This window comes from Canis aureus, chromosome 5 (assembly GCF_053574225.1).
Source record: "Canis aureus isolate CA01 chromosome 5, VMU_Caureus_v.1.0, whole genome shotgun sequence".
In the NCBI taxonomy this organism is placed as follows: domain Eukaryota; kingdom Metazoa; phylum Chordata; class Mammalia; order Carnivora; family Canidae; genus Canis; species Canis aureus.
Window position 1 is genome coordinate 31,609,955 of NC_135615.1, and position 26,182 is coordinate 31,636,136.

A 26,182-nucleotide genomic window follows, 5' to 3' on the forward strand; every position below is an offset into this window, starting at 1 on the left:
CTATGGCTTCCTGAAGTCTAGAGCATTGCCTTCATCTGAGGGGCTGATGTGACACATGAGGCTGCCTGAAAGGGTGAAGAAGTAAGTGGTTATTGCGAACAAAACCATGATCTGGGGACAGCACTTATGGCAGGCAGAGCTCATGAGGTTCTGGGAGGCAGGGCCCACCCTGATGGTCAGAATGTCCATTTGATCACTAGACCTTTCTTCTGTCATGGAAGCTCACTACCTTCAGTTAGTTCTTCATCTTCCACAAAACCCTCAAAACCATTTCTTTTTCTTATTTTGTCCTCTGTCATATGTCAGTCACCCACAATGGTTGTACTGTTCCCATGCTTCACATATATGTTACGGATGAAGACCTGTCTCTGGCACAATTCACAGCAGTGTTGCTCTGCTTCTGTCCTGAGTTTCAGGGTACAGGTCACTAGTAACAGACCAGATTCCTCCTACCTGCAACAAAAGGTGTCATTTCCGTGGCTGCTGCATGCTACCAGTGCAGCTGAGAAACACACTCGGGTCTTGATTTTCAGATGTGATGCACAAAGTACGCCAGCTTCACAGAGTGTGGCGAACCAGACCAGATTACTTACGGATGTATTTCCCTGAGATCCAGCTATGCAATGTAGACCCGTTGTAGTGTACGTTCCTGGCCATCATCTGGTTGTGACACATTATCAATATCACCCTGTGAACTAGGGTTGGTTAAGTATTTCACAACTTTATAGACGGTTTTCCAATCATCATTTAAAATGTATGACAGGAGTGCCTGGGTGGCTCAGTCAGTGAAGCCAGTCATGATCCCGGGGTCCTGGGATAGAGCCTGGTGTTAGGTTCCCTGCTCAGTGGGGAGTCTGCTTCTCCCTCTGGCCCCCTACCCCATGCTCGCTCTATCAAATAAATAAATAAATAAATAAAACCTTTAAAAAATGTTTTAAAAATGTATGCTAAATCCTGGCATGTCAAAGTCTATGCTCAACAGTTGGTATCTTTAGTTCCGATCATTAGACAAACACTGTATCTTGAAAGGATGGTTTTTATCACCTCCATTGGGTGAGTTACATGTGCTCATGAGGGCTGTGGAAGGTGTATTTCCACAGCTACGCATCCCTGTTTCTTCTGCACTGTGTTTATGCCACATCTGTAAAGATTTGAAAAACAGGGTACATCTCCTGGAGATGACTTTACAATTTCTTCATGTCTATCAAGAACTTAAAGAGCTAAGAAATGGTGTAAAGTTCTAATTAATGTGTCAGTTTTGCTACAAAGGAGTTACTGAGGTTTTTGGCACTGCAGCATGTTCCACTGGAATGAAGCAGTAGGCTGCATATTTCAATTCAAGCCGTAGTGCTGGCTCCATCAGAAACCAAATTAGGAGCCCGTGTAAACCATTTCCTATGTCTGAACATCTAGGCCACTGGTCAAAAAACTAAAAATATGATACATTAAAAAAGGGACCCCCACCTATGAGGCCCACCATCCCTAAAATGCTTACTTTCTATGAATCCATTGAATATATGGTGTTGCCCTAAGTTTGTTTTGGGTAAAAATGTTTTGTGAAAATATAAATCCTAATTATAGCTTGATTCTTTCCCATGTCTGGCTAGGTAGCGTTTTTATGGAATGGACTGAATAACAAATTGCTTTGGTTTGCCTAGCTTAGGGAGATGAACCAAAGATTAGCATTCCACATGGAAGACATTATTTGTCACCTCCTGACCATGGTCTCTGGGCAGAGGATGGCATGAAAGCCCAATCTGTAAATGGAGAAAAAGCTGTTTGCCTAGAATCTGTAACTAGTTGTGTATTATCATCAGCCAGGGACCCCCACGTATGGACCCTGTGTCTCTGTGGGCTGCGGAGGAGCTCTGAGGTGCCAGGAAGCTCTGTATGCTGACCCATTAAATTGGACCAGGACAAAAGGGGTTGTGCCTTGCTCTCTATTTAGCATAAACAACAGAATCCACACTTCATACCAAGTATGCACCTTCATTGCTTATCACAAGGTTCCTTATGAATTTCAGAGCCTCCGAGGACACGCATGAACTCTCAGGTGACGACAAAGTATGGTGAGGCCGATGTGTTGCAGTTGATGACAAACCCAGTAAGGTTTTCTTGCTTTTAGACCTCATGTTCTGGGTGTCTCCATCACATGTCCGAGGCCAACACACCAGAAAAATGTCAACGTTTTCAATAAAGGAGCAGTTAGTTAAAAACTGCGATAATAAAAAGAACTCGGACTGTCTTGTTTCTGTTTTTCTGGTTTCCTTTCTTTTTCTGTGTTGGAGGCCTGTTCTTTACAACTCACTGAGCAGTTGAGTTTAAGTGAGGGCAGAGTTTCATTTGAAGCGAAGCTGGACTGAATCGCCTCTTTGGAAACTTCCCAAGTACAAAGAATGCTCGGCATTCCAGGCCTATGACAGAGGGCGACGTGACCAGTTCCAAATGTCCTCTGCTTTACTGGTGCAAGGCCACTCCAGGAAGTGGCCGTTAAATGCAAAATAGGCTTCTAGCCTGAAATACAATCTCAATGTTTCCCTACTTGCTTTCCCGTGAAGACTGTTTTAGCAACACCATCAGTGGATGGATATTATTCTTCAACTATTTTACCTTGAATCTTCATGGCAAAATGATAAGTTATGCAACATAATTCATACTCTGTCACAGAAGATGCTTTTCTACTATTTGAAAGCAGAATGGTAAATTTGAGACCCAGGAAAAGATGGAAACACGTTTTCCCCATTTTCTCCATGTCGTCTAATCAGTCGTTTTTAAATGTATAACATGGCTTTCCAATCTGCATGAGTATTGTTTTTCATTCTGTGCGTCCATGTGTGTATGTATATGTAGGTACGTATTTCACACAAAGATCATATCCAAGTGTAAATATTTTATGCCTAGATTTTACATACTTTATTTTTTACTTTATGTATTTTGAATTTTGATATTTATATGTATAGCTGAGTGTAAGTATTCATATGCTTATATTTATTTTATATCTAAGCATAAATATTTGTATTAAATATATACCTGTGCACAAGGAGGGAATCCCTTAATGTGTTTATAAATGACCACATAGGGATTTTATGCATTCATACATTTAACAAATATTTATTGAGCACCTACTTTGTCAAGCACTATTCTATTTTGGGGGATATTTCAATAAACATTAGACCAAAATTCTTCCCTCATGAATCTTACCTGCTGTCATTTCTAGAGCTCTTGACTCATTGTTGCTACTTGGGGTATAGCAGGTACACACACCTGTGGGTTTATCAGTATCAAAAATATTATTATCATAGGAGATAACATAAAATTGGCACTTTTTGAACTCTAGTTTCATTTGTATCAATGATTACTTGCAAGACACTTTTTCCTTGATTGATTCTATTTTGTTACAGTTTAGAAGTACTATCTTTATTAGGAAGCACCCTATCTTCACTCTATAAATGCTTTGTTAGGAAGCATTTATAACTCTTTAGATTTTGATAAAATTTTAAAATATTAAAAATATAAAAGACACATAAATTTCAAGTAACTGTATAATTTTTTCCCTTCTACATTAATTTGACAGATAAGGTAGCACAGAGGAATCTGGATTCTGTAACCTAGTTCAAGATCCACAGTCAAATTTCTTCTTTGAGTATAATCTCTGTTCATATCCATCATGCTGTGTTGTTTATTTGATTATGAAAACTGTATAAGACAGGTTGTAAAAAAGTATAAACTACAACAAGGATATTAAAATTGACAATAAAACAAAAACAGAGACACATACTGGGTGTACGTATGTGGCTAAAATGCATTCCTGATCGTGAATATTCTTAGATTGTGTCATTGCCTCTCAACTACAGTTGCAGATTAAAATTACTTAGGGAGCTCAAAAGTACAGATTTCCAGACCCCTTCACCTTTAGAGTCTGACTTGATTGGTCCTCTGACAGGGGGACTTTGCAAGGTTATGTTGTTAAGAATCTGAGAACAGCTCTAATCTATAGTCAAGGCAGGAGACACCTAACCACAGACTTGTCTCTCAGTTTCTGGGCAGATCAGGCCACTTAATTAAAAATGTCTACAAGGTTTAGATAAGTATGACACTGTGGGCCCCAAACTAAGTAGACTTTTCATGAGGGATGCTCATGGGAGGACATACTGTGATGTAATGAACTGCATCCTCTCTGTAGAAACGTGTCTATAAAGAATGCAATAATGAGAACCTTTGAGCTCTTCTGTGTAATGATTCTGAAGGTGGCACCACGTTTCTTCCACTGCTACTAAATTTTCTCAGCTACTGTGTTATTAAAAATAGAAAGAAAGAGAAAACGTGGAACAGGTGCAAGCCTGCAGAAATGTACGGCACTGGAATTTATAGCGACATCACTTCTGGCATGTTTCTAGTAGACATGGATTGGATACAGACCAATTCTCACCGTATTGACTCTGCTATATTAAGCGAAAGGGCTCCCATCATTAAATTAATGAGGGAAACAACCTATAAAAGTAATTAGGCAGGAAAGAAGGGTAAAATTAGGCTCAGTAAACGGTCAGAGAAGGGTTTATTTTTAGTAAAGCTTGGACATTTTACAATAACGACCATAATGTTTTAGAAGTACCATTAATCTTGGTAAAAGGGCTGATACCGGTGGAAATGAAAGCAGTGAAGTGCTGAAGGCTGATCTATGTGTTTTAACCAGAGTCTAAGAATTAGATTTTATGAATCTAAGCAATTAACTTTTTATGTCTATTTGTAATCTCTCTTTAAAAGCATAAAGCATAAACAAAAATCAAAATGAGTGCACTAATGCTTCAGGGAAACTTGATTTTTAAATAACCTGTTCCCTCTCCTTCACAGGCCTCCCTCCTCCTTTATTAACCTTTTGTTTAGAGAATCTGGCACCACCCTGAAAGTGACCAAGGAGGCTCATAGCATGGACACAATTCCTATGGAGACTGGCTAGACCCTGTGTTTCCCTAGAACCCCTGTAGCCCCTTCCTCTGGGTGGGCTTGCAGTTGTTGAAGATCAAAGCCCTCTGCAGCCTCCTTTGCCTAGAAGAGCCATAAAGCTATTGTTCCTCTTTATCCCAAACTCTGCCTTTGTGTTATATTTTGGTTCCAGAGCACAGAGGTCAGTTTTCGGCAACATATTCCTACATCTTTTGATGTGATAAAGAAAGGGTTCCTGTCAAAATCAATTAAAAAGCTGAGATTATTTGGAAGCTTTAAATGTTCAACATTAAGACCACAAAAACCAGCTTATAAAGGTTTAATATTGTGACCTTCAAAAGGGCATATTCTATAATACAGAAATCACCACCCATCCTCATTGATGCCTGGGTGATCAATTATCAGTGGTGTTATGCCTGAAGGCCAGTCATTGATCATCTCTATTACCACTGTTTCCATGCTCTTGTGATCCTGCTGCCTAACCTGAATTTTGAGCATTAGGCACTACACCACTCCCCATCCCCAGTGTCTGGTGTTTCATGGGAGTGTGGTTAGAAGCCTAAATTGGAAAGGTTGTCATATCTTAATGTCAGATTTTTTTTTTCCAAAATGCTTGTTGTAAAAGATACTGTCAAGTAGTTCAACAAGTATTACTGCACTTGTAAAGGTAATGGTATCTCAAAATCTATACTTAAAATGATTTTTGTCTCAGCAAAAATCTGGAGTAAAAGCCTATTGGGCTACCCTAAAAATTTGGAGACCATGGCCAACCATGAAAGCCCATGTACTTGGAGCTTTTAGTCTCTTGAGAGAAATGGTAAGCTAAGCTCTTGGTACTGCTAATAAGGACTCACAATATTTCAGGACCGAAATTTTTGGACAGAAACAGACAAGTGTGCTCTGTTTTGGAAGGTGAAGATACAAATTGGGAGGGATAGTTTTTGGAATTTGAAAAGTAGAAGACAAGCAATAACATTCTTTTGGGCTACTTTTTTTTTTTTACTATGATTTTTAAAATTTTACTTCAAGTAAAATAGAATGCTTTTGTGTGTGACAGTGTGGAAGGACACTCAAATATGCTTGAATCCAGTTCTGCATGAGGAGTTCAGAAGAAGTGAAAGATCCAGACTACTTACTGGCCTCCAGGTAGGGAACTATATGTGTAAAAATAAAACCAAAACCCAGGGTAAGACACTGATCACAGCATTAGCAAACATGCAAGCAAAGAGTAAGACAAATACCAAAAAGCAAGCATCACAGAAGTAAAGGCAAATGGCAAAGAATCAAATCAATTTATGCAACTAATTCACTAACAAAAAAAGAAGTACTGGAAAAAACAGCAGGAAAAAATTGTAAAACCACTAGAAGCAATGTGTTGTCTTCTTTTTTCAAGAAAATGAAAGGGAACACGAGGTACTTGGTGCTCCAGTGTACATGTAGGTCTCAAAATTAAACACAACATCCCTCTTGCCAGACATCTTTGTCCTGGTCCTCCCTTGGTGTGTCTGCCCTTTGGCTCATCTGCTCCAGAGTCTTACAAGATTATAATCAAAGTGTTAGTGGGAGCTGTGGCCTCATCTGAGGCTGGACAGGAGTGAGGAGGGGAGGATCTGCTTCCAAGCTTGGTGGTGGTCACATTCTGTTCCACACAAGTGTCAGTGTGTCTGCTTCATGTTGCCTACAGGACAGGCTATTGTAGTCTGCTTTCTCTGTGGCCCTCCCCACATGCCAACCCCTAACCTATAGCTTGTTTCTTAATAGTGCTCAAGGGATAGAGTCCTCTGGTGAGATGGGAGTTACAATCATTTGAAACACAATCATACACATGTAATCAGGGATCCATCCCCTTTGCTGCATTGTGTTGTTTATAAAGGCCAATCACAGGAGATACCCCCAGTCAAGCAAAGGGACAAGACACAGGATTCAAAAAAAGATGATCAGAATAGTCAGAGGTCATGGGGCCATCTTAGACTCTGTCCAATGCATATATAGATGCAAAACTTTGGATAAAATGTTAACAAATCTAAACAGCAGAATGTGGAAAGGATTATATACTATGACTGATGGAGTTTATCTCAAGAATACAAGACTGGTCTAAAACAGCCAATATTAGTTCTCTCCATTGAAAAAATAAAGTAGAAAAATCATATGAAATCTCAATAAATGCACCAACATAGTTCAACTTTTATTAATGATAAAAGTTCTCTGCTTAATAAGAATAGCAGTAGTCAAGGAATAAGAATAGCAGTAGTCAAGGGCATCTAGGAAAGATGTATAGTTTACATTAAAATTAATGGTGACAAATTGGATGGTTCTAATAGAAGAACAGAGGAAAGACAAAGTCTTTTACTCCCAGAACTTCTCTTCATCATTATACTAGACATCTTAGTACAACAAAGCAAGCAAAAGAAATAAAAATTGCAAAATAAGGGGGGATAGTACAATTTTCATTCACATATGACATGATTATATATATGTATAACATATCATATATATAGTCCTAAGAAAAATATTACAAAGCTACTAGAAATAATAATTTAGCAAGATCACAAGGAGAAAATCAATGTAAAAAAACAAAGTATTTCTTAACAATGAGCTATCAGAAATTGTATAAAAATCTACTCACAGTATCAGCAAAAATCAAAATACTTAGAAATTCATTTAATTTAAGATATGCAAGATGGGTTCAGGAAAGCATTTCAGAAAGAAACTAAGGAGGATCAAATAAGTGGAGAGATATACCATGTTCATTGACTATAATGTTCAATAACCTTAAAATTTCAATTTCTCCCAAACTTGTCTATGAGTTCAATGTAACCCTAACCAGAATCTTGGCAGGAATTTTTGTAAAAATTGACAAGCTGATTTGAAATTTACATGGAAATGCAAAAAACCTACACAAGCTAAAACATTTTTGAAAATGAAGAAAAGTCATTTTCTTACAATACATGATTACCAGATATAACAATAATTAAGACACCATAGGAAAAATAGTTAAATAGATCGACGGAACAATCTAGGTCATCTAGAAGATGATTCACACTTACAGTTCTTTTGTGCAACTGTGTGGTTGCCTCAAACTGTGACCTTGGACTCAGTCTTGTGACCTGTGTTAGCCAGTGGGAAGTTAGAATGTGATGCTAACAGAAAAAAAGTACATGCCAGTTATGCTTGCTCACCCTGGCACCTCCTCCGTGACCATTGGAACACACTCAAGCTAGTCTGAGAGAGGATGAGGGACACAGGGCCCAGATACTCCCACTGCCCTGGCCCAGAGCCAGTTCACAGCTGGTTATGTGAGTGAGCCAACTAAAAAAGAACAGCTCAGCTGAGACAGACGAAATTTCAAACTCACAAAGCCATGACTTCTATAAAAGCTTATTATGGTTTGTTACTGCAGCATCATTTTGCAATGGAGAGTTGATGTACTTATAACTTACCTACCTCAAAATTTCACCTCAGAGGAACCTTTATTCATTTTAACAAGTTATTAGTGTTATTGAAGGGTGTGTGTGTGTGTTACATACTGGTTGAAAAGTTTGGTGATTCATATTATGGGTTTTGATATTTTTCCCTCTTTGGTAACTCAATCAACTTTTCTAGTAATGAAGGTAGTGCTTCTCCAAGATCCAGATATCAGATGTGACTTTCAGAGAGTACTACATATAAATATTTGGATCTTAGTAAAGTTTCCTAGATGTTAGTGTGACTTGTGTTTCCCATCAAATTCCAGAATTCTTATCCAATTGAGTCCAATTTATGGAATGAAAATATTTACCCTACAGAAGAGTTTCTGTAAGATGGCACTTGACATTTGCATTCATCATGATTGACAGTTTTGGTTTTGAAATGTGGGACCTGTACACCTCTTGTCTCCTCAGTTTCTGTTAAAAAAAATCTCTGATATTTCATTTCCATTTTTCATGTGTTAATTCATGTCCAACACGTTACCATACTTAAAAAATAGTCTTTATTTTATTCATTTTAGTGTCAATTGACTTAGCTAATATCTTTCAGGTGTAATCTGCAGCCCTTAGAAAAAGCTCTTAATGTGGGAGTGAAGAACAATACCAAATATCAGATGACAATGAATTAATTTCTACTTAGAGTTCTGTATTTAGCAACTACTCTCTTTGAATTTTTTAACTGAAAAATGTGTGTATTCTTATATTTCTCCCTTAGCATTTCTTTTTAAAGCCTGCTAGTGACATTCCAAAAGATATTTTTTTAACCAGATATTTTAATTTTAGAAACTGTGATAGGAATTTTGGGAAACCACATGACCTCTCTGAGCAGCAATTGACTATATTAGAATCTGAAATGATACTACATGATGGGAAAGAATCCCAAAAGTAACCTCAAGGAATGTATAACATTTGGGAATAATGTTATTCTTGAGATCATTTCTTCATCTGAGCTTTGTTCAAAAATTGAAAATAAAGCTACAGACTGAAACTACAATTTGCCTCAGTGGGTTAAATTGTACGTCAACTTAAACTTTGTTTTTTTCCACTCTGCTAAGATATAATTAATTCACAGTAAACTACATATATTTATATTGCACAGTTTGAAGAACTTAGACATTTGTATGTTCTGTGAAACCATCACCATAATCAAGATACTACCGCTTCCATCTCCCCCAGATGTTACTTTAGGTCTCTGGGCCATCTATCTCTCCCTCCAACCCTGTTCCAGCAATCAGTGATCTGTTTTCTGTCATTATGGATTAGATTGCATTTCCTGAAATCTCATAAAATGGAATCATAGAGCAGTGATAGTGTTCTGTGTCTTTTTTTCACTCAGCACAGTTATTTTGAGATCCATCCATGTTGTATATATCAAAAGTTTGTTGCATATTATTACTGCGTGGTTTTCAATGGGATAAATATACTGTGTTTTGTTTACCTGTAAGTCTATTAATAGGCATTTGGGATGCGTCCGGTGTTTGGTTATTATAAGTAAAGCTTCTATGAACACTCATGTAATAAGTTTTTTTATATACATTTCTTGGGTAAATACCCAGTAGTGGAAGGGCTGCTTCTTGTGACAAGTGTATGTTTACCTTGTTTAATAAAATGTCAAACTGTTTCTAATCTTACACACAGTGTATGAGAGTCCAGTGGTTCTACATTCTCAGGCAAGTCCTTCTCGCCATTCTAGAAAGTGGGTGGGGGTATCTGATTGTGGTTTGAATTTGCATTTCCCTACTGACTTTTGATATTGAGCATCCTTTAATGTATTTTTTCAAGGGAAATTTGTGTATTTGGGGGGATTTTGAAAGAATTCTTTATTTAAATTCAATTTAGTTATATAGTGTATTAGTCATTTCAAGGATAGAATTTAGTGATTCATCAGTTGCATATAACACCCAATGCTCATTACATCTAGTGCCTTCCTTAATGCCCATCACACAATTATCCTTTACGCCCACCCATCTCCCCTCCAGCAACCCTCAGTTTGTTTCCTAGAGTTGAGAGTCTATCATGGTTTGCCTCCCTCTTTATTTTCATCTGATTTTATTATTTCTTCCCTACCCCATGTTCATCTGTTTTGTTTCTTAAATCCTACATATGAATGAAATCACATGACATTTGTCTTCCTCTGACTGACTTATTTCGCTGAGCATAATATCCTCTGGTTCCATCTACATCTTTGCAAATGTCAAGATTTTATTCTTTTTGATAGATGAGTAATACCACATCTTCTTTATCCATTCATCTGTCGATGGACATCTGGGCTTGTTCCATACTTAGACTATTGTGGACATTGCTGCTATAAACATCGGAGAGCAGGTGCCCCTTCAAATCACTATGCTTGTATCCTTTGGAGAAATACCTAGTAGTGCAATTGCTGGGTTGTAAGGTAGTTCTATTTCTAACTATTTGAGGAACCTCCATACTATTTTCCAGAGTGGCTGCACCAATTTGCATTCCCACCAACAGTGTAAGAGGGTTCATCTTTCTCCGCATCTTCACCAACACCCAATGTTCCTTGTGTTGTTGATTTTAGCCATTCTGACAGGTGTGAGGTGACATCTCATTGTAGTTTTGATTTGTATTTCCCTGATACTGAGTGATGTTGAGCATTTTTCCATGTGTCTGTTGGCCATTTGTATTGGGGGGGATTTTTGTATCTTATTTTGTGAAGCACTACTATTCAATATTTTGCCCATTTTATTGGGTTATTTGCTTTCCTATTGCTGAATTGTAAGGGGATTTTTATAATCTAGAGACTAGTCCTATCTTTGATATTTATATTGGAAGTATTTTCTCATGCTGTTCATTTCCCTTTTTTTCTTGATCATGTGATTTTCTTAGTTCTTTGAAGAAAAAATCATTTTAATTTTAATACATATCAAGTTATTAATTTTTTCTTGTAAGATTCGTGTGTGTGTTTATCCAGAATCATAAAACTTTTATTCTCTTTTACATATTATTCTAGATAATTTAGTTTTATTCAAGTTTTTAAATGTGTGGCTATGAGTAGAGGGTCTATGTCTAGTGTTCTGGTATCACTTGTTGAAATGACTTTCTGCTTCTCATTGAATTGCCTTGATATCTTTGTCAAAAATAAATTTACCATGCACATGTAGTTGAACTTCTAAATTGGTGATTCTGAAACAGGAGAGGCAATTCTGTAGAGTTCTTAGACATGTCCCGCTAGATGTATTCTTATATATTTTATCATTTCTTGTCCTATTTCTTAAAAAAAAAATCTTGGATAAATGGTTAAAGTTATAGATGAACTTTAAGAGTGGACACATGGGTACTCCATATATGCTGGTGGATTTAACAGATGTGTTTGTCTTGATTTCTGATAACTTGCTTTCTCTGACTCTTTGAATCCCCAAATCCATGTCTTCCAGCACCTGGAGAAAGGCTCTCTCTTGCTGCATTTTCTTTGAATAGTGTTTTCTAGCTATTTTCCAGGTGCTGCTTCTTTTCTCAGTTGTTCAATCGCTTGGAGCTTCTTGTTTAGGTTCTTGATCTGTTGGTCTGTCTGGTGCTCTCAAGAGGTGATTGAGAGGCAGTCTTTCATGGTATGCTGTGAGGGGCAGGAGCAGAGCCACTCGGGACTCTTGCCACTTCTCACTCCCTGCTCTTCAGCTTTCTTAGCCCTCAAGCTTCCTTTACTTTTGAGGGGTTGTTTCTGATAGCAGCTTTTCATTTCCTGGTTGTGGTTTTACATTTGGAGGTAGCTCCTCCTCACACCATTTAGAACTGGTGATTGGTTTATTTCCTAAACCTGGGCATCTGTAAGCCATTGCAGCTTTATGTTCTTCACTAGGTACTTCACTTGGAACTGCTTGATAAATCATTGTTTTTCCTGGAAATAGTCCATCCAAAAATGGGTGCCAAGATTTCTTCATTTGATGGCACATACTTGTGCAAGATAGGTTAATGCCAAATCTTGTACCCGATGTTAACATGGAACCTGGAAGGACACGTAGCTTGTAAGAGCACCAGAGGGACATATTTAGAATCAGAAATAACTTTGTAGTTCATAACATCTCACACTTTTTTTGTCTCTTCAGCTTTCCAAATTTAGCTAGTACTAATATATGTCCATGAGGACTGTCACAGACGCCATTATCATGACCGGTTCCAAAGTCAAACACAAAATCAGATTTGGCAAGTATAAAACCATAATTTGAGCTACATCATAAAGAAGCCAGTTTTGGTAACCGTGTTCCTATAGGTCCTCTGTTGTTGCTGTGAGCTAATACTGGACAACTGCTGAAATACAGCAATTAAAATTGTTCACAGTTCTTTTTATCGAGAATCTCTAAAAGTCATAAAAACAACATATGCCAGCTTTTAATAAATTTCAATAATATTTAAATACTCCCTTTATTTACATAGAATATTTACTAGTTTGGCATTTGTTTCTTTACTCAAATTATCCATCAAATGTTCAATAAAACAATGTTTATGATCTGAAGATTACTGGATCTCCATAATTCTGAAAGGATTCTGTGGGTCTTTACAGAAGGTCTTATAAAAGGAATGACAAGATAATTGTTTGATTAGCACATGGATGGTAATGACTGGAAAAATGGGGTTGACATAAAAAAATCCATTAAAATTTATGGGGCAGTGGGATGTAGAAAACAAGTGAGTTATAACAGCAGAGAGTGATATCTCATTAACCCTATAAAACAAGACAGAGACTTTTTTTTTTTTAATTTCCCTAGACTCTAAACCAGAAGCTACTTGTTTTTAAGCCCATGAGGAAGCTCTTCCCTCCCCTACTTGGCTGATAATAAGCCCCAGTCTATCCCAAATCTTGGTACTTACCAGGCTTTTATAGCAAATGAGAAAATAGTGAAGTTAATGCTCCTTAACAGGCATTTCATCTGTACCAGTTTCATTCTGAGTATGACAAATCCATCCAATACACTCAATCTTTACACAAAAATGATTTAAAATGGACGATTAGTTGGGTGCAGTAATTGAACTTTCCCCTTGGCTATGAGAAAATCATGTCTCCAGTAATAAAGACTCTTTAAAACAACTGAATTTCAACACTAAGAGTGACCTCAGAGACTGAGAGGTTAATTTCTCATTTAATTTCTCCATTTTCTGTCATTCGTACCTACCATTCAGAGTCTCTCAATCCAGTTTCCTTAATTTCTTTTCCCTTAATGTCTACACTCTACTACTTTCCTGTTGGAAGGTGGCCTTGTGCTTTCAGCCCTAACAGACACATTATTCTACTTCCAAGTAGGTTCAGTTGGCCATGTAAATTTTTTACAGTTAGTGTGCCATGTGTATTTGATTCTAAAATAGGCAGTGGGGGAGTTCTTCACTTTTAAAAGTGTGGGTTCCTGACTCTGCTTTTTGATCTTTATAAAGCCATATGGTTTTTTCTGACCTTGGATAATGGAAGAGATATCGAGCAATTGAGGATGTGCAAAGACTGTTGAAAATCTATTGAGAAATAACAGAACACTAGCATAGGACAGAGAGTACTGCCCTTACCACCTAACACATCTGTATCTCTATTTCTTTGGATGCACCAGGCAGGAGATCAGAATTGCTATTAATGAAACTAAATACCAAACACAGCGCTTGTGAGGCTAAAACCCTCTTCCCACCGCTGGAGATTTCCCCTGGCTAATCAGCAGATCACCCATGGATGTGGAGGGGAGTGAAGACACAACCAAATAGGGCGATTGAGGGAATCTGGTGTTAAAATCTTCTTCCCTGGATGGGCGAATAGAATTCAGTTCAATATCTTGATATTTATTTGTTCAATTAGAATGGTGAGGTACTCAATTTCAAGGAGCCTCGGGAACCCAATCAAAGTTTTCTTGAGTTTTTATCTAATTCTAAATTTTCTTTTACTTGAGTCATAGCTTCTGTAATTTTTAGTGCAGGAAACTGCAAAATAAATTTTAAAAGTTGTGAGGAAGTAGTGTTACCCAAATATCAAGTATAAAAAAAAAAATCAGCTTGCTTAACTCATCTGTGTAGTTTGGCCAAAGCTGCTGAAGGACGTCCAACTTAGAGTATTTTATGTCTTATTTTTCTATTCTATGAGTGGATAATAATTCTATCTTTTCTGGCCAATAGAATTGGATAGAAAATATTTATATGACTAAAATCTATGCACTTTGTCCTGTCCATATTTATGCCCAAATACTATTCCAATAGTTAGGCAGTTTAAAATAAGCCATAATATATTCTTCTGAACAAAATTATATAAATGTTGTATGAGTCTGAAAGTTACTTTACTTGTAGGAATATATTACAAGAAATTCCTTCATTTCTAAAATATATAATAAGCTTATAAGAGAGAGAAAAAGGTTACTATAAATGTGCTTTCTTATTCATTTAAAATAGTTTCTCAGAGTTTCTAAGACAGGTGGAAAGGTCAAATACTCATGTTAGTATGTTCATTTAATGACAATTTTTTCATTGCACAGTAAGTGAAATATTTTAAGACTGTGATTCCATGGGTTACTGGTCTCAGATCAAAAATAGATGCCATGCACTTTTACATAAATTTGCTGCACAACCATTCACCACTAATGATTCCCTAGTCTTTCCTCTATGCCTTCATGAGTTTGGAGAATGAATATATACTGTTCACATGAATTTTGAGAGTCACCTGGATGTCATGACTGGCTGGCACTGTTGGAACACAACAAATTGTGTTATTTCCATCACACAATAACCAACATCTTTCACACTTTGTTAAACAAGGGATCTAAGGGGTTGAAAGCATTTTGCAATCAGAGATGGTTATGTAATCTACAAAATTGTTTTTTATACTATTATGGCCTTTCAGTTCTAAATAACTTAGAAACAATTTGGACTTGAGAACATGTGGTCTAGCAGGGCTCAAGGGACAGCGTCCTTTAAAGGACTCAACATGGTCCACTAACGTCAGTGACCACTCATGCTAGGGACCCTGCTCTAAGGCTTCCTGTGCGTTTCTAATGGGAACCCCCTTGAGAACAGGCACACGGACATAGCTATAAATCCATGGTCTCCCACTTTGATTAGAGCAAAGTACTCTATTGTAACCTTCTTTGGTTCTCAGTTGGAGCGGGGCTACTGATGGCTTTTAGTGGAGAATAGCTCAGCAGTAAACCACTGCCCACAAGCTAATGTGTCTGTGAAAGTGGTTGAAGAAAGTGACAGCATGGGGTGAGTGGAAAGAATCAGATGCTGTGAAAAATAATAAAGTAGGCACAGCTATCCCTGCCCCAACTATCCCTGCCCACAAGCCAAGAGACTTAAAAACAGTGCAAGGGAAAATGATGGGGGAAAATGGTAGGGTTTTCCATCATTTTAAATGTGCCAAGGAATCCTAGCTGACTTTTTACAGTTTCTGTGTCTCATCTTGAGAGCAAACTGTATTAACTGCCAACCCAACCTCCAGAATCTATCTGTTGACAAAAAGAAAAAAAAAAAGTCTTATGGACTTTTATGGACACCCTTGTCTATACCTGATTCATGATTATGCCAATTCAAAAGAAATGTGTTCAATTTTTATCAGATTATAAGATTGTTTTAAGCTCTGATTTCCGTCTACATTCTGTATTCTCTAAATTCTTTAAACTCAAAAGAACGTCCTTATCAATAAATCCACAGGTTATTTCTTCATAGTCCAGCTGCTCTGTACAATATGGCTAAGAGATGACATTCTTCATTTTTCATTTCTTTCCCCAACTGGGAAAATAATGGTCCATGATTTGTCTTGAACTGCAAATCTGTTCCTTTGGCCTTATGGGGCTGTATCTGGAGATTTCATTGCAAAAGTGAAAAAGTCAAGGGTGGGAGATACAGATTTCTAGTAAGTTACTGGTTCCAAACCTTGGGTTAGATATTCTTACACATAATGTAGGGGCCAAGTGCAGGCTGCCCCAAGATGGGTCACTTTGGCATAACGATTATCTTGAATTAGAAGCAATCAAAATCCAGCAATTTCAGGAAAAGCTCTTTACCTTCTCCACAATAGGTTAAAGAGACTTTAGGTAGAGGACCTGCTCCAGGAAGAGGGCACTCACCACGGATAACTGCGTTATGCTAGGAAGCAGGTATGGTGGCTGGAAGGAACCTAGCGAGGTCTGTTCCATCAAGGCCCTCTCTTTGTCCCGTGGCTTCTGGGTGGCCCAGCAAACATCGGTTTACCAAACGCTTGCTCTTTTTCATTTTCCTGTGAATTGTATTCCTTCCCTTTGAAGTCCCAGAACCCCAACCCTCTGTCCTTTGTTCAGGATGACTTCTATACTTCATTTTGCCTCACTGTGAAATTTCCATGTCTGTGTGGATTCCCTGTACATACGAAATTAAATTGGATTTTCTCTTGTGAATATGGTCTCATATCAGTTTGACTCTTAGTCCAGCTAGAAGGACCTAGAGGGGCAGAAGAAGTTTTTTCTCCCTGACAACAGTCATCCAATATGATATAAAAGAAAAGAAAAAAAAAAAACCCAACCAAACCATTGTGACACAATGTTCATGATCTATGTTAGGTATAGCATGGAAAAAGTGGTTTTTAATCACTAGCCATAATTTCTGCTCTTCTAACATGTCAGAATGGGGCAAAATGGCCAGAAACTTTTAATAAACATGACTTATGCAAATCTCTTTCTTATATAACATACATAAAATATAAGATCTCACTGTAATATGCTAATATTTCTAAGATGCTGTTATGAAGGCGGGCCAAGTCCATTTTGTTGTCATTAGAATGGTAACAACAGAAACCTGGCATTCATCATGTTATAATGTCTCTTTTCTAAAAAATGTGGAATCAGAATTAATAGATTTTGAGCATTGTCTATTGCTTTTCAGTACATTATTCCAAGATGTACTTCTTTCCCAGAGGCTTTCTATAAAAAAAAAAAAAAAAAAGAAAGAAAGAAAGAAAGAAACGTAAAACCTGTAGAATCTCTTTGTTAGGAGACTGTAGAAGCCTCTATTCCATGTTTTTATTATAGAACAGCGAAATACAGTCTCTTGGTGCCTCATTAAGAAAGCTTCAATCAGATGCTATCTTCCTATGAGCCTCAGATTAAATAAGGGAATTGTGAATGCTTGGCTCCCGTGACTGATCAATGAGATTCACGGTGCCGAATGGGGTCAGGTGTCCCTCCTCCAGCACACACCTTTTATAAGACTAGTCATCTGGTCTTCTCCACAAAACTGAGCTGAGAGCTGTGGGCAAATCCCTGTGCTTCCCTGTTGACTGATGAGCTTGCAGGTTTGTGGGTGGGGGCAAGGCTCTCCAGAGGTGAGGAGAGAAAGCAGCAGGAGTAACACCCAAGAGTTATCACCACCTCCTTGACGAGGTACCGTTTAACAAACTATAGAGCTGATTCTTTGTCTCTTGGCATCCTGAAATATCCTTCTCAGAGAAACTCCTGGTCAGTTGGTGAGGAAGAGTCCCAATTTTGCTGAATCCCAAAATAGCAGACGTGCAAATTCAATTAAGTCTTACATTATTAGTTATGGATTTATTGATTAAAGTACTGTTATAATGAACTATTTTTTTAAACATTTGTTTTGTTGATTATTTATTTATTTATTTATTTATTTATTTATTTATTTATTTTTAAAGATTTTATTTATTCATGAGAGACACAGAGAGAGGCAGAGACATAGGCAGAGGGAGAAGCAGGCTTCATGCAGGGAGCCCGATTTGGGACTTGATCCCAGGACACTGGGATCACTACCTGAGCTGAAGGCAGATGCTCAATCATTGAGCCACCCAGGCATCCCTATAATGAACTATTAATTGGCAAATTGATAAAGGACATTCTAATGCTGAGATAAGAGCCTCTTTAGGGTGCTCCCCCATATGCGCAAATGCGGCTTCTTATCATCTTGTTTCCCACAGTTTTTTGCTTTTATCTCATACAGTAGCATTCACTCACTCTGTATTATGTCCAAACACCAAACACTATTATCATCTTTGAGCCTTAAGATAGTAAAGGAGCAAAATACTGGGATTATTTAAAGAAATACGATTTGTTCAAAGAAAATTATTTGAAAGTTGCAATTCCTTCTAAAACCAACATTTATAAACAATTGGTGATCATCTTTCTAGCTAATTTCATCCAGGTGTAACTGTACTTACTCATTACTACCACTTTGGCACATTAAAACGAGGTGGATTTCTTTTATTCCTATCAATAATTATTATTCACGTGTGCATTCATAGTGAAATTCATTCTAATGGGAGTCATTAATTTATGTAGGACATTCTCAAGTCTTCAGGCAAAAATTTAACAATTATTTCATTTCTTACTTTTAAAAATGAAATTCATATGCAGTTAATAATGTAATTAGTACAATGTCTGAAAGACGTCAGAAATTACTGCAGTCCTTGGAAGGCAGGAAGTTACCTCTTTTAAAGAATGGGTTAATATGTGGGAAGAAATAAAATACTCACCCAGCTTCAAACTACTCAAAATCACAAAGCCTGGAGCTTCAATATTAAATAATGACTTTATTGCTTTGCCTAAACCATTTTCCCTTTTCTCCAATAATTTTTTTTTTGTATTTTTTTAATTCACTGAGTCATAGAAAATAACTCCAGATCTGTAAGCCTAAGGTGGTAATTTTAAAACTAGTTGAAGGGAAAATTTAAATTACTCATTTTCTTTTTCTCTTGTTATTGTTCTTTGGAAAACAAAGGCAATGAGGGGACATTAGGGATCATCTGGTCCAATTTACTGAAGAGGTGAGCAAACTTGTGCCCAGAGAGATGAAGCAAATTAACCAAAGTGAAGCAGATCGACGCAGAGTGGACAGTCAGGCTTTCCCGTCTAGAGTAGGGTCTGCATCCCAGCCAGTGTCCTCATCTTTTTCTTACTCTATGGTTCTTTAGTCGAACTTTTCTCTCTATGTAAATGTAAATTTTAGAATGCAAATTTCTCTATTCATAACAGGCCTGTTGATAGAATCTGTCTTTTACTTTAAAAAACTCTTGAGTTAGAAAATCTATTATGTAGGGATAATTCATGTGTGGTGTACTCATGGCTCCCTGGTCTGGTCCCTTATCCATTTCCAGTGCTGTCTTATTCTCATGCATTCTGAAATCTAAAGATCGCTCAAAGGAACTTAAAAGTGTGTTCCTCTCCAGGGCATTTGTAATTCTGATGATGTGGTCTTTAAGAAATATCTCCAAGGTGATGGAGTGTGAGGTAGTCATGTTTGTAATTCAGATGAAGAGACCTACCAGTACCTCCTGCCCCAGTGTCTCAAACATCTATCCAATGCTTGTTTCTATCCCATCTTGTTTCCCAAAGGATTTGTGGCCATCCCACTGCCCACAGTTTCTGCCCTGGTTTAAGCAAGCCTTCTGCAGCCTTTAGATACTTAATTAAGAATATCACTAATTATGAGGCATCTAGATACTTTTAGCCATGAAGTATACTTCCAAGAGCTAGAGGACTGTCCGTAAGGCATAAATATGGAAAAAAGGATGAATCAATTATGAAAATCACAAGCAAAAAAAAAAAAAAAAAAAAAAAAAAGCATAGGTAAAGAAAAATAACTCCAAAGACAAAGTAAAAGAAAAATGGCTGGGTATCCAAACAGCCATGATAAAAAAAAAAAAAAAAAAAAAGGTTTGCTAATACAATAATCAATTCAAGGCTATGTCTAATAAGCTCTTTTATACTAATAAGTACCAAGATTTTGTCCCTCTTAGTAAATGCTAATGCAATGCAAATGGTATTTCTCTATTTTAAATAAATGTACTCCTCTTGACTATAAATTAATAGAAATAGATCCAATTATAAGAGTTTAAAATATCCCCCCCTTTTTAAACCAACTTCTAAATTATATAAATATTAAAATCTAGAAAGAAAACAGAATACATTATTGGGTCAATATCTTACCATAAACATCTCAAATTAATTATTAACTTCCTACAATCAACTAATTTATTTTGATATACTGAAACATAAAGGGTTCCAGATAAATTATTGTTAATTGCATCAATTTCATCTCTAATTCCATATATTTTCCATTGAGCTTTAATTAGAGCTATTTATATGTGTAATATTATAAACATATTACATATTAGATTTTTTTTTCCAGAGCTGCAGTCATGAAGGAGAAAAAAGTAATTGGAAATCAAGAAATAGAATAAACATGGTATAATTCAACAGTGTCAGGAAAGGAAATCAGACAAAAATGATTTGGAAATAGTTTTACTTTCCCTTCGGCCGATGTACTGCCAGAGTCCCGGCCCCTGGTGTCCTCATGCACCACGTGCAATGGCACTTCTCAGACTTTAGGGCGCAGAACAAGTGACTGGGGAACCTTGCCAAAATGAAGATGATGATTCTGTAGGTCTGGGATGGGACTTATGAGTCTGGATTTTTTAACAATCTCCCAGATGACGTCAATCATGGATTTACAATCACAGTTAGGATTTACAATCACATAGTGATATGTCTCAACTGTGGTCCCTCCAACAGAAGCAAGATTAATTACATTGCTTATTAAAAATAAATGCAGAATGGGGCACCTGGGTGGCACAGTAGGTTGAGTGTCTGACCCTTGCTTTAGGGTCAGGTCATGAGATCAAACTCTGTGTTGGGCTCCACGCTCAGCAGGGAGTCTGTTTGAGATTCTTTCTCTCCCTCTCCCTCTGCCCACCCCTTCCATCTCCTTGCTCTTTCTTTCTCTCAAATAAATGGATAAATCTTAAAAAAAAATAAAATAAATGCAGAATATTAGAGATCGCCCCAGACCCTGTGAAGCTACAACAAGCCCTGCACGAGAAAGCTCCTGCACACTGAGGATTGAAAAGGGGATTGCACATTAGGCATCGGGGGTCAAGAGCAACTGTTCACAAAATAATCAGTTGAGTACAAGACTGTTGAAGAATACTGGTGCCCACAATTACTGTCTGAGACAAGTCATGAGATGATTAATTTTCTAAGATAACTGTGCCATCTTGCCTCTTCACTGAGGACCCTGACTCTGGCTTCTGGACCAGTAACCCTTACCCTCCAGCATGCATAGGAGCACCTGCAGAGTGTGGTAAAACCCACCCAAGACCTTCCGTGTAAAGTAGAATTTCTGTTTTTTTTTTTTTTTTTTTAAGATTTTATTTATTTATTCATGAGAGACACAGAGAGAGAGGCAGAGACACAGTCAGAGGGAGAAGCAGGCTCCCTCTGGGGAGCCCGACATGAGACTCAATCTCAAGACCTGGGGTCACAACCTGAGCCAAAGGCAGATAGATGCTCAATCACTGAGCCACCCGGTGCCCCTCGAATTTGTGTTTCTAAGCTCCAAGTGATGCTGCTGCTGCTGGTCTGGAGACCACCCTGTGCCCCAGGTTACTGCATGGTCTTGATCACTCACAGCATCTAGGAGGCAGATGTCCTGTTGCATTTACTCAACTTGAATACTGTCTACAAAGGGGTAGGTTTATTGTACACAAACTCTTCACCCAAAGACCGAGATGGTCCAGGGGCTTAAAAACCAGCATAAGATACGGTCCTGTTTTCTGCAGTTTTTTGGTCCAAGTGGATAGAACAAGCTAACATATCAAACCATTCCAGGACACTTCAAGGAAGCACCCACAGCAAAGGGTTAAGATGAATGAATTATTCCCACTTTAGAATTCAGTGCGGACTAAATTAGCTTTTATTGGTTTAATGAAAAACATGGCATTAAACATACTCCTGTTTGCACTGATAGCAAATTGAAAGAACATTAGTTCAATATTTGCAGATTCTTTGGCCTTTTCGATAGAGGCAATTATATCTCTTACGAATAATGATTGCTTTGTCTTGCCTTTCCAATCCTTATGTTTTTAATTCATTTTATGATTATTTTCTATTTCCATGTGATTTTTTTTTTTTTTGTAATATATCACATGGTTCTACAACAGACGTGCTACCAGGGTGGGAGCTGAGGGCTGCCCCACCGTATCCTGGTCACATGGAGTTCTAAGGCAATGACTCCCCTTCTGCTTTTGCTCTGCGGTGCCCTCCACTGAGAATCTGCAAGGAGGGGCTGAAATTGCACAACCCACGACATTGTTCATATGCATATATGCAGGTACGTGCATATCTATTATGCCTTTCGTATTTATGTTTAAAGATGTGCACTGAGAAAGCCTTATGGTCACTGTCCCCAAGGCATCTGGCTCCTCCTCCTAGTGCCCCCAGGCCAGCCCTCTAGTCTCCCTGCTTCTGTGCGTCTCCAGGATTTCCACACACCCGTTCAGACAGGTAGGTACAGGTGTACAATGCTATGTTAGGCCTTTAACAAAAAAATGTTTTCATAAAAGGCACATTACCGTGTCCCTTGTTTGAGTCACCTAGAAATATGTATCTTACAGATTTTCCCTACAGCACTGAGTCCTTTTTTATTCTTTCAAACTTTCCATTCAATAGCTCAGCACGGCATGGATTCATCATACTTTACTTCGCTAACCTTCTGTTAATGAACGTTGAGGTTGTTGACAATGTTTTGCGTCACCTTGCTTGAGTGTCCCATGCACATATTTCAATGGATAAATGGGAAATCCAAAGAGCTACACTGTGGGTTCAGAGGCAGTTATGCATTTGAGATTTCGACCGTGTTGTCACAGTGCCTGTCCAGGGGTTGGACGTGGGTGTGGACGCCAAGGCAGATGGGCACGTCCCTCCTGCCCAGGCCATACCAGCAGGGCTTAGCTCACACTTGAAACTGTGCCAAAAGTGAAAACTAGGGTTGCTGAGAATCAGAACTTTCCTTTGCTGTAGCATCTGGGGAGCTAAGTGCCTTTTCTTCTGTTTAAAGATTCCTCTTCACTCATGGCCTTTCCTTGGTTTTCTTTAGACTTCTTCATCATTTACAATCAATTTTTTATATCTTGTTTTTAGGAACCTTCAGTTTATTAGGAGGATAACTATTTTTTTTTTCTGAAATATGGACCCAAACATTTTTTTTTCAGTTCTTGGGTAGTTTTATCTTTGCATATGAAGAGCTTCCTTTTTAATATAATAGACCTTTTTTTTTTTTAAAGATTTTATTCATTTATTCATGAGAGACATGGGGAGAGAGAGAGAAAGAGAGAGAGAGAGAGAGAGAGAGAGAGGTAGAGACATAAGCAGAGGAAGAAGCAGGCTCCTTGCAGGGAGCTCGACGTGGAACTTGATCCCAGGTCTCCAGGATCAGGCCCTGGGCTGAGGGCAGCGCTAAACCACCGAGCCACCCGTGTCTTTAAGTGTAATCAAGTTCATCAACTTCTGTTGATGTGCGCTGGATTTCAGATATTATAAAATATCTACTTCACACATATGAAGAAGCATTATTTGTTCCGTACATTATTTTCCATACATTATTTTCATGGTTCCATTTTTTAAGAATTAAGTCTTTATCCATCAGAAACTTAACCTGGTGCACATTTGGAGATACACATCACGTTTACTTTTGTTTTCTTCAGATGGAACTGGTTGTCCTAGTACAATTTATTAGGACAGCTTCACTACAAACTTACCAGCTCTCTAAAACGAACACATTTTTGGCTCTAGTGATCCTCTCTGTGGTCCATTCATTTTCTGTTTTATTATTTTTTTATTAATTATTATTTTACTTTTTCTGTTTTTCATGATTGTACCTTCTGAGTTTTATTTGCCGTTGTTTACCTACTTTTAAAGTGAGGTTTAGCTCATTGATAGCAAACCTTTCTTCCCCCCCCCAATATATGCATTCACAATTTATTTGATCTCATATCATCTCCTGTAGAACCTATACATAGTCTTATAGTGAATCTCTTGTAAACAACACAGAATTAGTGTGTAAATGTGAACAGGTAGGCAAGTGTGTTTTAATTCTGACAATTTTTGACCTTTTTCTTAGAGACTTTTTGTGTTTAAAGTAATAACTCATTAATTTGTGTTTAGATTTACCACCGTAGTAGTCACTTCCTATTTTTAGGCTCTTTCTTCGCCCTTAGAGTAAATATTTTAGATTATTTCTATTATTCTATCTCCCCTTAGCTTTTTAATCAAACCATTTTTATTATTATTCATAGATTATCAGAGACACTATAGTATGCATTCTTGACTTATGAACACCTAACACAAACGGACACTTTTACCTCATTTAAGACAAGACAAAGATCTTGCAATTCTTACTTCATTTAACTCTCTCCCAAACTCAAAGATATTTTTGCTTTTCCTTTTGAGTCTAAATTCATTTTACATTCCAGAAGATACTATTTTTAAAAATTTCAAGACTTGATATGTATTTGGTTTGCCCAAATCTTTACCTTTCCTTCCTCACACCTTCCTGCAGCTCAATGCTTTCATTGGGACATTTTTCCTTCGGCCAGAAAGTCACTCCTCATTATTTCCTTTAGTGTATATTTAACAGTGATGAACTCTGTTAGGTTTGTATAAAAAATTATTATTATTTTACCTTCACTTTTGAAGGGAATTTTGGTTGGATATATGATTCTGGATTGGGAGTGTCTTTCAGCACTTCAAATATATTGTTTTCTTTCTTTTTTTATTAAATTTTTATTTATTTATGATAGTCACAGAGAGAGAGAGAGAGAGAGAGAGAGGCAGAGACACAGGCAGAGGGAGAAGCAGGCTCCATTCACTGGGAGCCTGACGTGGGATTTGATCCCGGGCCTCCAGGATAGCGCCCTGGGCCAAAGGCAGGCGCTAAACCACTGCGCCACCCAGGGATTCCATATATTGTTTTCTTAACCCTATTACTTATTCTCAGAAGGTATTCATTTGAAAGTTGTCTGTATTTTTTCCTCTAGTTGCTTTTAGAGTTTCTTGTCCCCTTGGTTATGATTTTATCATGATGTCATCAAGCACTACATGAAAATCACATATTTGCTCGTAGTTCATATACTCCTTTAACTGGCAGCTCAATCCCCTTTCTCATTTTCAGAAAATTACTAGCATTTTTTTTTTCAAGTATTGCTTCTGTGCTATTCTTTCTCTTGTGCATTGTATTCTCCCATTTTCTACATTTTTTTTTTAAAGATTTTATTTATTTATTCATGAGAGACACACAGAGAGAGGCAGAGACACAGGCAGAGGGAGAAGCAGTCTCCATGCAGGGAGCCTGATGTGGGACTCGATCCAGGGTCTCCGGGATCATGACCTGAGCTGAAGGCAGATGCCCAACCACTGAGCCACCCAGGAGGCCCTCTATAGATCTATGTAGCAGTTTTTTCTTCTTTATTGTTTCCTGAGTCTAACCTACTTTTACCCATCCAGTGAGTCTTTAATTTCAGTTGCTATATTTTTCATTTTTTAGATGACCACTTGCTGCTTTTTATAAAGTCTAATTTTTTGGAGAATTTCTTCATCTCATCTTTCATTTCTCTGATAATATTAAGACTAATTATTTCAAGGTCCATGAAGGTTAAATCTTTTATCTGTATTCTCTGTTTCTGTGTTGTTTTTTTTTTTTTGTTTTGTTTTTTGTTTTTGTTTTTGTGGTATGTGTGTGTATTTCCTTCTCAACTGCCTGATTATTGTGAATTATGTGTTGTGAAACTTATTGGAAACATGCAGAGGAATTTGCTATCTCCTTTGGGAGGATGGTTCTTAGCTTCTTATAGAAGGCTAGTGACTCTACACATCCTGAATCACATTTTGCAATTTGAAAGAGAGGTATGACCTAAAGCCGAGTCAGTATTTTTCTAAGTAATTCTCATTTCCCCGGTGTAATCTTTGGGGTCCAGATAAGCTAGGCATTTACCAGAAGTCACCTCCATTCTCGGGGCCCTGCTCCACCAT

The 26,182-nt window shown here is 37.6% G+C and overlaps 1 pseudogene; it reads right to left on the reverse strand.

Annotated features, from left to right (window-relative positions):
* On the reverse strand, nucleotides 1–26,182 carry LOC144313549 (eukaryotic translation initiation factor 2A-like; annotated as a pseudogene).